The sequence below is a fragment of the Anas platyrhynchos genome, chromosome 1 (genome assembly GCF_047663525.1).
Source record: "Anas platyrhynchos isolate ZD024472 breed Pekin duck chromosome 1, IASCAAS_PekinDuck_T2T, whole genome shotgun sequence".
Taxonomy (NCBI): Eukaryota; Metazoa; Chordata; class Aves; order Anseriformes; family Anatidae; genus Anas; species Anas platyrhynchos.
Genome location: NC_092587.1, coordinates 65,212,367 through 65,225,944, shown reverse-complemented (window position 1 = coordinate 65,225,944; position 13,578 = coordinate 65,212,367). Strand labels below are relative to the sequence as shown.

General features: G+C 43.6%; 1 protein-coding gene across 3 annotated transcripts in view; it reads right to left on the bottom strand.

The window, feature by feature from the left end:
- Positions 1-13,578, bottom strand: part of CECR2 (CECR2 histone acetyl-lysine reader) — a 96,531-nt gene that overhangs the window by 34,593 nt on the left and 48,360 nt on the right. The window lies entirely within an intron of this gene.

Sequence of the window (13,578 nt, the reverse complement as noted above, 5' to 3'; positions counted from 1 at the left end):
GAGAACTGTTTTTGCCTCTGCGATCTCTCTAGTTGAAAGAAACAGAAAAATCAGGGTCTCATCAGAACAGCCGTTTTATCACAGAATTAATTTTACGGACTGAAGATATTTCACCTTATGGGCTGGCACCTTTTAAGTTCTGAATTGGCAAGAAGGCACCAGCTTGGTGTTGGGAGTCACTCAGGTGTTAATGAGAGCACTAACTGACAGATGGCATTCAAGATATTCCCCCCTCTCCACTGAAGACAGTTTCGTTGCTACAGCAGAGACCAGGAAAGCTTAATTCTTAACAAGCATACAATGCTTCAGCACAAAGGCAAGCCCACTAGAAGGTAATGGGAAGGATTCAGGGTTTGCTGGGATGACCTCAGTCAAACATCATTAACAGGGTCAGGAGAAGCAAAGCCTATTTCAGAAGAAAAAATAATGTAAGGGCCCCCAAGATCAATCTATCCTGGCTTGTCAGAAAGAGAAAGCTTAGGCTGACCTCAGAAGCAATATGAGTTACTACTACCAGCCTGACCTTGAGCTCTCATGTAACAATGGAGACTTTTTTTTTACTGTATTAATGAGCTTTCTTATCTGAGGTGGGGGAGGAAGGCTTATGGACCAGTTTGTACTTTACCTTCAAACCATTTACCTTACTCAGAAACTAAGTCAGGCATGAGGCAGGGGGGAAAAAAGATACTACCTCATCCTTTTGGTAGGAAAAAAAGGGTCAGCTAAGGTATATTCCCTATTTCCTTCCAAGCCCTCTGCGTGCAGCTCACTTGGAAGGCGTGCAAGCCAACATAAGGCACGTACTGCTCAGTCCATGGGCCAACTTGTCATCAGGGCAATCAGACTGGCAGAGGCTCAAGGGCAATAAGCACCCTGAAAGGCCTCTCCTCAAAATGCCTCACCGCAGCAGAGCAAAGTGACCGAGGAGATGGAGATCCAGAAACCATGACCTCAAGCTTTAACATCCATGCTTCACTTCCAATCCAACCAGTGGCTTTCTGAATTGCTGGTGGGGACAGACCTCATGAATTCCAGCCAGGGAAGGAGTAACTCGTGGCCCCGCCAAACCTGTGGCAGACCTCAGCAAGGTCTGAGCCTGGCAGAATCCCTGGGATGGAGGAAACAAACACCCAACCTCGCCCCGCTTTTTTCAGTGTCCTCTTGAGTCATGCCTTGAGAAAACCAGCTGACCTACAAGGGGTTGCGAACAGAAGGAGGACAGCTTACGTTAATGGGCCCTGAATAAGACTACAAAATAGAAAAAAATAAATCAAACTGGACTGATCAAACCTCCAGAGTGAAGTTTCTTCTCCCACAGTCAAAAAGAAAACAGAGATTGCTGGAGTACGAGGCCATCACAAGGCACGTATAGGCTTGCCTCCTCTGCTTACTTTCAGCTCGAACTAGTTTTCTGAATGCAGACACTGCCCAGACCTCAAGCAATACTGTGGCTTACCTGGGTGACCATTCAGGAGCGTTGGCAGTGAAGGAAGAGGAGAAAAAAGATCAAAGAATCAGAATATGGATTGCACTGAGCTCTACGCACAGTGGTCTCTGTCCTCACCTTTGCTGAACACAGGAAGACATTCTTTCTACATTAAAACCACGATTTAGTCTCAAACCACAATGACAAAGAAATAGCTTGCTAGTCTACACTATGTAGCAGCAGCTCTTCTCTAAAGTAGTCTGGTTTAACCCTGTATTGGGCAGTCTGAAACATGAGTGGTTGGAGGTTTTCAAGTTCCCAAAAGATACAGCTAAATCTGCCACAGAAGTAGAGGACAGCAGAGTAAACTCAGCACCTCATCAATTCCCGTTCCCTGCCACTCACCTGCACATCGCATAACCTGCTCAAATGTGGTACTGAGACCACCACAAACAGGCTGAAGAAATGCTTAGAGGAGACATCAGGGTTCTGGTGCAATTTAGGACCTTTCCTCCAACGTGACAACACAAAGCTAGGACGGGAGGCTCTCCAGCAGAAGGGCTGCTTGATCTTACTCAGGATATCTGATTGACGTTGTTGGGTGCCACGGAATCCACCACCTCCCCAGGTGAACTCCTAAGCTATTCGTATTCAGGAGAGAGAATACGCTCAGAATAAAAAAAAAAAAAAGAGGCTGTCAGCAGTTATGAGTACTCTAATCCCGTTCCTCATCTTCCTCCATCTTACTCGGAGCAATCTTCCATAGAATAAATGCTGGGGAAGCGGGAAGGGGAGCTGGCAGACAGGCCGTATCCCACAGAGAAGCAGAATAGGAACAGCTATGGAGCGAGGCAGTGTCTCCAGGGAGGCTGAGAGAATGGAGAGCTGATGTGGGCTGTCTAGTCTAATAAGGGATCACACCACGGGAGCATGTGCTGGCTTGACAGAAGCAAGTGCAGCCACTTAACCTGGATATGACAGCAGAAGTGGGAGCGTTGCTTTGCTACCCCCTCAAAAAGGGGAGCACAAAGAAAGAAGTAGAAGCCACAAGGTCACCCCAGCTGTCCAACCTTCAGGGAGGTTCCAGGTCTGCATGTACAGGCTTCTTATGGCCACGACAGGGAAACTGAGCAACCAGGGAAATTTCCAGCTTGGCCTCTTTAGCACCACGCTCACCAACACGTGGATTAGATGGAGATGTCCTTTACCTGCTGTGAGACAAGGTGTGCTGCCTTCCATATCGTACAGACCCATTTTCCCCTCATGTGAGAGCCATGAGGCAGTAGGTCCATCCCTCAAATAAGAAGCCAGATCTAAGAACTGAACTCATCTCACAAGCCAATGCAGCAATAGGGCATGCTCCTCAGCTGTCCACAGCCCATGCTTTTCCTGTGATTCTGCCTTTATCTAGCAGCCACCCTATGCGCAGCACCATCGCCAAGAGTGACTTGCTTGTTGTTTTGCTGAGAGGAGACAGAAAAGCAGCAGAGATACTGGAGCTGATACAATGCTGTCCCGTATCAGCGAGCTCTGAAATGGCCCTTCCCTTCGGCTGGCAAATGCTGGGACAGGCAGGAGTTTCTGAGATAAGTGTCTATTTGATCTTCTCTCCCCCATTCACCCTGGATTTCTCACTGCTTTATGTTCACAAACCATCAAGGCAGCTAATCAGTGCTCTGTGACCCCTGTTAATTGGGCTGAGAGAGAGAAAGGCAGCACCGGCAGGAGAAATCACACATACCTGTTACTTTGAACTGTCCTGCCATTTTCCGTCTCCCTGCTTGCAGCGGCTCCAAGCACCCTCCTGTGAGCCAGGGCTGCTCTATTTTCATTGCCAACCCCAGCAGCAGCAGGAGGGGCCACAAGCATTATGTGTAGTTGTCCTTCCTCTAACATCTCTAGGTACAAGGGAGGCAACAAAGAGGTATGCTATATCTCCACCCCTGCTCCTTCCATGTGAGAAGGCAAAAGTGATTTTTAGGGAAGGAAACACAATCAAACGAGGATGGAAACACAAGGGCATTGACAACCCTTATTCCACTTATGCCAAGCTGCTCCTCACTGCCCTTATCTGTATCCTTGTTGCTCACCCTCTCCACACCAAAGCATCAGGAAGAAATGACTAGATGCCCAGCATCCATTTCCCTGCCTCAGTATAGCAGCCTTTTTGGTCAAGTAAGCCACAGAAAGAAAGCAATTGGTTTGAAGATGTGAAACACTGAAGGACAGATGGGGTGGATTTGCCAATCCAGTGGATTACACGGCATTTGGAGGATGAGGAAGACATGTATGGCTAACTAGATGCACACTGGCTGCGGGGACTGCATTTGAGTTTTTAAGTATGAGCAAGGGTTGCTTGCACGTTTTTGTTGTTTGGTAAGGGAAGGGAAGAAATACAAATATGAACGGCGACAAAACAAGAGCAACCAGGAACACCCCAAGCAACAACTAAAAGCATACGGTGGCAAAGAAAGAGAAAGTCCTGAGGGCAACAGGGATGAGCAGGAAGATGTGCACACTGCCCAGACAGAGTAAGAGAATGTTAATAAGAAAACAGAACTTAAAACATAATGACTGTTTTTCACTGCCAGTTCAACCCTTCACTCAGACTCAGCGAGTCTGCGCAGTCTCCACAAAGGGAAAATTTGGGCTCTCAACTTATGAAGGATTTTGGTTTAGAGTTATGGTCAATAATATTTTCTGTCCATAACCAAATACAAAGAGACAATTTGAGACAGTTTTAAAAATATTATTTTTCCTTAATTGTAACAACTGCATAAACTTGGTCAAGTGTGATTGTGCTATTTTCCACAGGTATTGCTGGGTTTTATTCAGGATGACTACATGTATGTTCAACCCAAAGGCATGTCTAAACTCACCTGCCCAGCTTTGCTAGCACACTAACCTCACATATATTCTGTGCTTTGCAGTTGATTGAAGTTTACCCTTAAGATACTACCTTGAAACTATTAGTCAAAAGGTGCAATAACACGTCAGTTGCGTTCAAGCATGATCACGTACAACCCATGAGAGGAGCAACGAGGTTTGAACTCCAAAAAGGAAATCAGCTCTGTAATCAGCCACTAATATGCATTTCCCTACCATCCAAAAATACAGATCTCATTTCCTTGAGATATGGCTGAAATTCTAAAATAATGTGCATCTGGAAAGTCCTAGGAACCTTCAGAAAACTCCCGGTAAGATGGTCTGTCAGATATCCTGCCTGTCTGAGAGGGAAGACAACTTGAGCGTCTGCCAAGCAATGAAAGGTTTCTGCTTCTTTATCAGGGTTTGCACTAAGAGCAAAGATCATTCCTGGAAATGAGCACTGGATATTATAAAACAACAGCTGCCAAAAAAAAAAATATCTAGTGATTGATAGAGGCAGGATACCAGGCATTGAATAACATGGGATGCTCACTTTGATGGACAGTCCATCAGTCACAGAGAAGACGACAAGATGCACGTCGCCAACAGTGTCTGACGCACTTTACCAGCCTTAAAGAATCAATCTGTTCAGCCAAGGGAGCCCAAGAAAGAGGCAATATCAGTTACTGAAGCTTTACCCAGAAAGGGAGGCAGAGCTGATACTAGAACAGAGGGTTACCATCCCCTGACCGAGGAAAGAAGTTGTCTCGGCCCAAGCGCCTATAGCAAGTTAATGACAGAATTGAAAATTTCTTCGTTTTGTGCCTGAAGGAAGTTTGGCGTTCAGGTGGCATGTAATACTGAGGAATACCCCAAGGGAGATGGCTAAGTGTGTGTCATCTCTTACTATGTGATGACATTGATCTTGGCTGGGAAAGGGCCTGGGAAAATGGCTTTCATTAAGCAATTAATTCCCTCGTATGCTAGCAAATAGGGTTGGAGAGATGAAGAGAGCCAGAACCCAGTGCTTCCCCACCTGAACAGATCCATCACTGCAGCTAGACTAGGAACATAATTTTTCCCTGACAGTGTGGTAAGATAAAGTAGCAAGAATCTCCTGAGACCCTAAAGTGCAGAGTTTTCTGCCAGGCTCAAAATCAGAAAATGAGCAACAGAATGGCAGGAGGAAGAAGAGATGTCCAGAGGCACAGCATCAGCACCAGGCTGTGTACTGGACACTGGTGCATATACTGGTACCAGCAGACAGGAAGGTTAACAGCGCTGCGGTATCTCGACGACCAGTGCTGAGGTTAGTGACACTGGTGCACAAGGCAGAGGTACAGAGCAGGAGAGCGAGCTGAAGGGAGAATGCACTAATCCGTAGGGCACAGCTGGGCTCCTGGTGAAACATTAGATCACCAAGAGAAGATTAAGCAATACTGATGCCAAATTGGAGACTTTACAGGCGCATCAGCAGGCAGTAGGCTTGATGACACTGACAGACTTAATGGTATCAGTAAATTATGTCACTTTTGGATGCAACTGAAAAGCAAAAGAACCTAGGTTCTCCTCAGAGCACACACACACGAAGCAATAAATCTGAGACACAGCAATTCCCAGCGCCAGTCTTAGAGCTTAAGGAGCAATTCCTAGGCTTTGAAACAAAACTGTCTGACCTGGACATTTTTGAGCGCAAAGTAACAAAGGAAGGTACCTTCCTTTGGCACATACCAGGCCAGATTTATTTTTTTTTTTAAAGGGAGCCAAAGGCAGAAAGGTCCCTAAGCAGAGTGAAGTGCTGATCCTGAAAGTCCCTGAAGCAGCAGGTGAGAGGGAAACTCCTCCAGTCTCAGCATGGATGGATGCCTCCCAGCACCCCTCAGGAATTTGGAATGCTGCATTCTTCTCTGTGCAGCTTATCAGACGCCAAGGATGGGAATCACTTATGGACATAAGCGATGCCACCACCAGGACAGTGTTTGATGCCGGGGGGGTTTCTGCATTGCTTCTGTCAAGCACCTTGGGCTTTGAATAACAAAACAGTCCCTTGAGGGATCAAAAAGAAAAAAAAAAAAAAAAAAAAAGAACCAGTGTTAGAATCATTTATTAATCAACCCCAAAATTATTTACAGGTTATTAGATACAATAAAAAGGAAGAGAGAAAGATCTGGGTGCTCAAAAGGCAAACAAGTACCTTGCAGAAAGCTAGCTCTGTCCATCAGTGCTGGGGTGATGGATAATGCCAGGGTGGAATGGGAGGCCTGGTAAGATGCAGGCTGACAGCTACTGCTATGAAGGGTCCTGCTAAGGCAGGCTTTGACTCACATATCCTGAGTTACAGCCAGAGCACACCGATCTGACCTGGAAGAGATGCTCAGTCCTTAAGGAAAGGATCTCTGCTGCCACACAGACACAATTACATGTGAGAATTGCTGTTACAGCCTGCTCTTACTGCACTGCTTCTATGTGCATGCTTTGACTCTTAAGACATCAAGCTATTTCCTCCTTTTTGCGTCTTACTGTGTTTGATCTTGACAACACCGTGTATACCCAACAACAAGCCACTCCAGAGGTTATGAAATGAAGACAAAGCCATGGTAGTTTCTGTCTCAGGAGGGATGAACACAGCCTTCTGGATGGTCCAGGATAAAAGAACATACCTAAAACCTGACTTTCACCTGCTGACTTGATATCACAGCAATGGCTTTGGTCCATTTGTGATTTCTCTTCTCCTACCAGTTACCTTCACCTGCACCCAACCATGTTTCAGTTTGTGCTTGCTACTTTTTTATCTCTATACTTCTTTCTTTCTACAACTGTTACTTGATGGTGACACTCTTTCCAAAGAAATGCAGATCAACTCCTTGGAGCTGGAGCTGATTACCTTAAGACCAACCCAAATACATCTCCTATATTCTGAAAGAGCAATTAAGAATAAGGCTCACTGTGCTCCACATTCAGACTGTAAGAGGATCATTACTTACTATTCATTCCTGGATCCTCGAAGAACAAGTGAAGCCAGCTTAATGCTGCATTGTTTATTCTTAGTGCCCATCAACAGAAAGCATGCTCCCAATTCATAGCCGTAAGGAAACACAGCAGTACTGCTGCACCATAAGCTCTTCGGATTGTTTAGGGGTTTTAGAGGGGAATTTAGGGTGTTACAGCAATGATGGAGCACTGTGGGGAAGAAGCTGGAGTTGTTGTGATGATGATGATTGGAAAGTAAGACATGCGTGTGTTATGGCACAAATCCATATGAAAAAAAAAATCATTATTTGCCTTGCTGCTCATAGAAAAATATGCTTATTGTAGGAGAATAGAGACTCTTTGGAGGCAAAATTTCCTACAGCATGGGGTTGCCTTGTAGCAAACAAGCTTAAATCCATTTCCTAGAATCAGCCAAACAGATTAAGTATTTTGGGGGACAATGAGTAAAAACAAGCTTTTACAGATAAACAAGTGGGTCCTCAAGAAAACCCATTCAGAATTTGCTTCAGAATGGGTTTTTCCTCTTCTTGTCTCCAAAGTTTCAGCTACTACACTGCTTGAGCCAGAAGAGAACTGAGTAAGGATGGAAGATAAAATAAGATAAAACTAAAAGCATAGATGAGTTGGAACAGAGACTTGATGTGACACATCAAATCACTGTAGCAGCTTCACAGCGAGGCAACACCCACCCCAGCTGCTCATCAAGCTCACTGAGGTTAAAAGCCTCCAAGAAAATAATCGCAGAGCTCCTCCAATATTCAACTTTGGGCTAAAGACTGTTTTCAGAACCTGGCTGAGGCACTGGGAGGTGGTCTGCAAAAACACCTGTGCACAAAGCAAGGGCAAAGGTTTCACGTGGAGAAGACTTCCACATCTTGTCCCTCTTTTTCCATCATCCTTTTTGTCTTTTCCCTTCTGCCTAAGCAGCAGATGTTTTCACATGCTTTCTCAATTTCCTTTTGTCGTTGCTTTCTTCCTCTTGTCAAGGGTATTTAGTTTGCAGCATCAAGAACTTAAACATACAGCTGTCCGTTTCATATTTGCACAATGACAGCAGCATGACGACATCACTGCAGGCTCCAAGACCCTTCACTGACTGTTCTTCATTCGTCCTTTTAAGTTTAGCCACATATTCCTTCCCGTCCATGTTCTGCATAACTCCCTCTCCCCAGCTATCCAATCTATTTGTCTCTCATCCATCCACCCTGACAATCACAGAGAGCTTTCACACACACAACACTGTCTTTTATTCCATTTTCGTTCTTTATTCTCCCCCCCACCCATGGAATAGCACTTCCAGAACATGCCACCAACTTTTCTTCAAATTCTTCTTTAAAGATTCATTCTATCCATCTGAGAATCAAAGACATTTACTTAGCTTTATTTATACTTGAACTCTATAATTTTATTCCACTGTGCTACTCATTAATCTCTGAATGACCGTGTTATTTTACTGCTGTAATCTCATCCTTCCTTTCCCAACACCTGCCAGCTGCCTCATTTTCACTTTTTACCCTTTAAAAGGCTCACCTTGCATGGCTTGGCTATTATTATAATAAATATTAATATTAGATTCAAGATGAGCAATGCAGCCACTCCATCTCCCTCGCCCCCTCAAGATATCTCCTGCACTGATGATACTGGGTTGATTCGAGAGGCCATCCACCAATCTCCATGATGTATGCAAGGCAGCACTTGTTAAAAGTCAGACTGTAAATAATGCTGATCTTGTTGATATTCACTTAGCATTCATGAATATGATTCTGAGTTAGTGAGGTGGTTTGTGACTGGGCCACTGAAACAGTTATAATCAAGGTCACTGGCACAAACACAGGCATTGGATCTTAAAACTCTTCCCAAAAGGTACTGTTCCCCAGCGATGGGCAAAAGGGACAAAGTAGAAGCAGGAAGCGAAATAGTCAGAGCTTTAAACACAGTCCTCAAAAACAGGCATTCTGCCTGGACGGGTTGGCAGATTTCAGATTATCCCTTCTCTCTTTCTAATGATCACTCAAATAAGTGATTAGAGAACAAGCATTAGAAAGCAAGCAGAACAGAGGCAGTGTTCTGGATTGGCAATTCGACAGATAGGGAATAGGTTCTTCAGGGGTCACACTGGGAATATTTCTCAACACCAGAACTAAGGATAGGAGAGAAATAATTAAGTCAAATGGGGGTGGGGAAGGAGTTAAGGAATGTCCTCTTGGTATTTACATTAGAGCAAAACAAGCACAAACTACAGGCCAAAGACTGCAAGGTTAGTTTACGGATCCAGAAAGAGCCTAAGGTAGGCACAAAAGAGATGGTCCACTTGGGAAGAAAACATCCCAGGGAAGAAATGACAAGAAAAAAAATAATTGAGGTTCCCAAGTAAGCAAATGCCTTCTGTGATGCCATGAAAGTCAATTAGATGGTTTTCAGCTCCAGCGATGGGCCAATCTCCTGAGATAAAAGAAGCAAAGTCTCATGGGGCATAGGCAAGAGGAGAGAGATTGTTTTGTTCCTCACTTTCTGGCACCTTTGTCTATGTTGAAAAAATAAAAAGTGAAACATGTTATAAAAAAAGTAATTAATGTTTTTTCAAGAGACAATAGCAGCATACAAAACATTTCCCAATGAGAAGTATGATAAAGCCACTGAAACTTTTTATGCCATCACATTAAAAAATAGCAAAAATACAATAACAGAGCGGTGAAGAATGAGTTTCACCCAAAGACATGCTGAACAGCAGGAGCTTTTCTGGATTATTTTAGTGGAGTGTACACATCCATGTCACACCATCACTTCTTACTTAAAAACAGCTGCAGAAGGCTCCTGCTGTGGCCTTTGCCGTTAGCTGAAGCTCTGATCTTCCTGTCTTGATACAAGTCATCAAGTCGCATTTCCTGCTGGAATTAAAGTGGCAGCCCCTAGGGACTATGCAGCTGCCCAATTTATATCAGAGAGATTCTGAAGCAAGCTTGAGCGTTTTTTCAAACTGCTTAAAAAATTTGTGTATAAACCCAAAATTCTATGGAGACTTCTCTCCCTTGTCACTCCCCACTTTCCAGGCAGCTGCATTTTGAAACAATTAAAAGAAAACACACGCTTCCAAGTCTGTGCTTAAGAGCTAGAGGTTGGAAAATGTATGGGTAAACTCACTGACATCAAACCAAATTGTGCCTATAGCATAAATCTGAGCAGAGAGATTGCAGAAAAAGCTTCAAGGGTATTAGTTATTATGTGGTTAGTAGTTGAACGATAGGGATGGTATATGAATACTACAAAGGACATTTAAAAAAAAAAACAAACAACAAAAGCTGCAGATCATGGCACAAAATTATTTTGATTGGAATGAAGAGAGCAAAAGGGAAACTGTTCTGGCCAAGTCTTCTGACCACCCAGTGCCAGACAAGAACAGCCACTGGGTCGTCGTTAAAGATGGGGGAAACCAGAAATGCAGACTACCATCTTTTGGTTCTATACTTCTACAGTGCTTAACACACCAAGAATCAGGTCAACAAAGGGTGCTCCTAGCTGCTGTCATTATGATAGCTAACAATTTGGAGAATAACGTGTGGCATCTCATTAAGGAATCTCAGTAGTTAAAAGAAGATATCCATAACTCAAATAAAGTTCTAAGCAGACAGTCAGGACTCCTTAACCATCAAGCAAGGTAAAAAAGTGCCTCTCCTGTATGTAATTCCTTTTAAATAAGTCTGTCAAAGAATATCAAAACCAAGGCAAAGCTGCAAACTATACTGCTCTACTTCAAAACCAAGAATCACAGAACCCTATAGAATTATTAATATTTTTTTTCCAAGTAACAAGCAAATCAAATTAAAGTATGTTAAATTGTGTATTAGAAGGGCTCTCACAGCTAGGTTCCACTTCCAAAATTACTTGAGAGCACATTATAATTAGCAAAGGTATGTGACAGTTTTATACCCCTTTATGATGCATGATTAAAGCCAGGCAACCCAGCTCAGCCGTAAGTTCTGCATGCCGTCAAAACAGATGTGACAAGAACTGCAATCTACCCTCAGACAGACTGTGAGAAAACATAGATAACATTTTGGCCATCAAAGAGGTAAGACGCTACACAAAACTAATTAAAACTCAAAAACCCTCTGAGAAGTAGCTAAACTGTATTTTATATGGAAGTTATGTTAAGCATCTTGTGCTTAAGCCTCAGTGCCCCAGCCTGAAACCAAGAATGAGAACAAGCTCCTACCTTCCCCTCCTAGGTGCAACAAGGAACAAAGTTTACAGCCTAGAGATTAACAAGCTCACAGCCTCAGCATAAGGATACAGAGCACAAATGACTGTAGAAATTGCTCTTGTAACGCCACTGTGATGGTCTGTGATTGCTGATTTTTCCCACGCAAGACAAATACCTACTGTTTGCATCAGAAAAATACATTGAGTCCTGGCCCATTGAAAAAAAAAAGCCAGATTTAAACACATCTTCCACACAAATTCTGCCTCTTACATTTGCACATCCTTGTCCACTGAGCACTCACTTGAAGCTCAATTAGAGGTTCAACTGCTTGCCATTAAAGGAGGAAAAATTTAAGAGTGGGAAAGCTGTACGTGAGCCAAGGCTCTTGAGCTCAGCATAGAGGGAACAAAGGTGTTAGAAATAAATGTGTAAGGAACAGTGAGAATTTTAGGCTTTAAGAGTGCACTTTTTGGATAAATACTCCATAGTTGGTTGTGTAAGCATGAAACAAACAGCTGGATAAGTATGTTTCTGAGAAGCATAACCACGCCACCATTTTCACTTTCATTTGTGTACAGATTTCTGACTAACAATTAGTCTAAGCTTAGACTAACTAGGCTAGGATTAAGATTCAGACCAAATCTTAATACTACTTCTTTCATACCATCCCTCTGCATATGATACCTTTCCTTCTGTTTCCAGGTACCCCTCCTATTGCTTCCATCGCAGGGCTTCCAAGCCCACCTCCCCAAAGTCCCAGTAGCTCCAGACAGTTCCCTTAATTCATTCTTTCAGCCATTCCCACCACATTGCTCCTGCTCTGCTCCGTTCCCATCTCCTCTGGGGAAAACACTCTTCTCATTACTCCCCCAGCCATGGGTTTGTCCCCTTCTGCAGGAGGTTTTGTTGTAAGGCTTTTGCTGGTTTGGCATTCAGGGACCCTCATGCCTTCCCTAGAACAACTTTTTGGGTAAGGCTTAAGTTCTCTGTACCTTCACAAAGCAACAGCTCTGTGGGTACCTCGCTACATTGCATGCACACTGCCTAGGCTGCACAGAAACATGCTTGGGTTACTGCCTCTTCCTTCTGCAGTGACATTATCTCCTTGTATCTTTTGCACCTCATTGCTAACCAAGGCTGTATTTACACACGCAAACAGGGACCTACACACAATATTGAATAACAACACGCTGCTGGAGCTGCTGGGTGAGTCATGTTGCTGTGCATGAGCACATACATACGTACGTGTGCAAACTTCCCCAAAAGACAAACAACTTGCCAATGCCTAACAACTCACTCATGATTCATGCCTGATTTTTCTTAATTAAAACAGCTGAGAAAGGGGAGGCAATTAAACAGTGCAACTGCTAAGTGGACAGTCCTAAATCTCAAGAGTTAAGGAGAATCTCAGAATGCCGAATTTATCAAACTCGAATACAAATTGTCCTCTGCTTCTACAGGCGTGAGCTGGCTGGTTAAGGCTGGGAAAACAGTTAAACCACTACCTTTCTGGGGTTTCCAGTGTGAAGAAACAAACTCAGCATGCTTATAAGCAGGTTTGTATTGCTCTGTGGCTATCTCAATGAAGAAGGCATATACATGATTGTATATATCATGATACATCACTTTACAGTCAAGCTTTTCATCACATCAATTTCATTCACAGACACTAAATGCAGTGCAGCTGCCTGGTTCAGGCCCCGATACACACTCAGGATGACTGTCAACACATCAGTGCAAGAGAAACTACCTAATTGGCAGATATCTTTTTTGCTTCAATACCATCAGTTAATTCCAAATAGCATTTTCAGTGCAAGCACCTATGGTTACATCTATGTACCAGCACAACAGGGGAATGTTACACAGCAGAATTGTTTAACACCTCTTCTAAGCAACAGCAACTGTTGCCAAGCTGTCTTCATCTCCCCAGTTATGCTTTGCTATTAACATGATTCACAGGAGAAGAACAAATAAAAAGCACCGCAACAGGCCTTTGTTATCACTGGAAGCACATTGCACTGTGTGAGCAGTGACCCTCTAAAGAATGATGTTTACAAAGGTCTCATTTTGGGAAGCTACTTAGGTGGACACT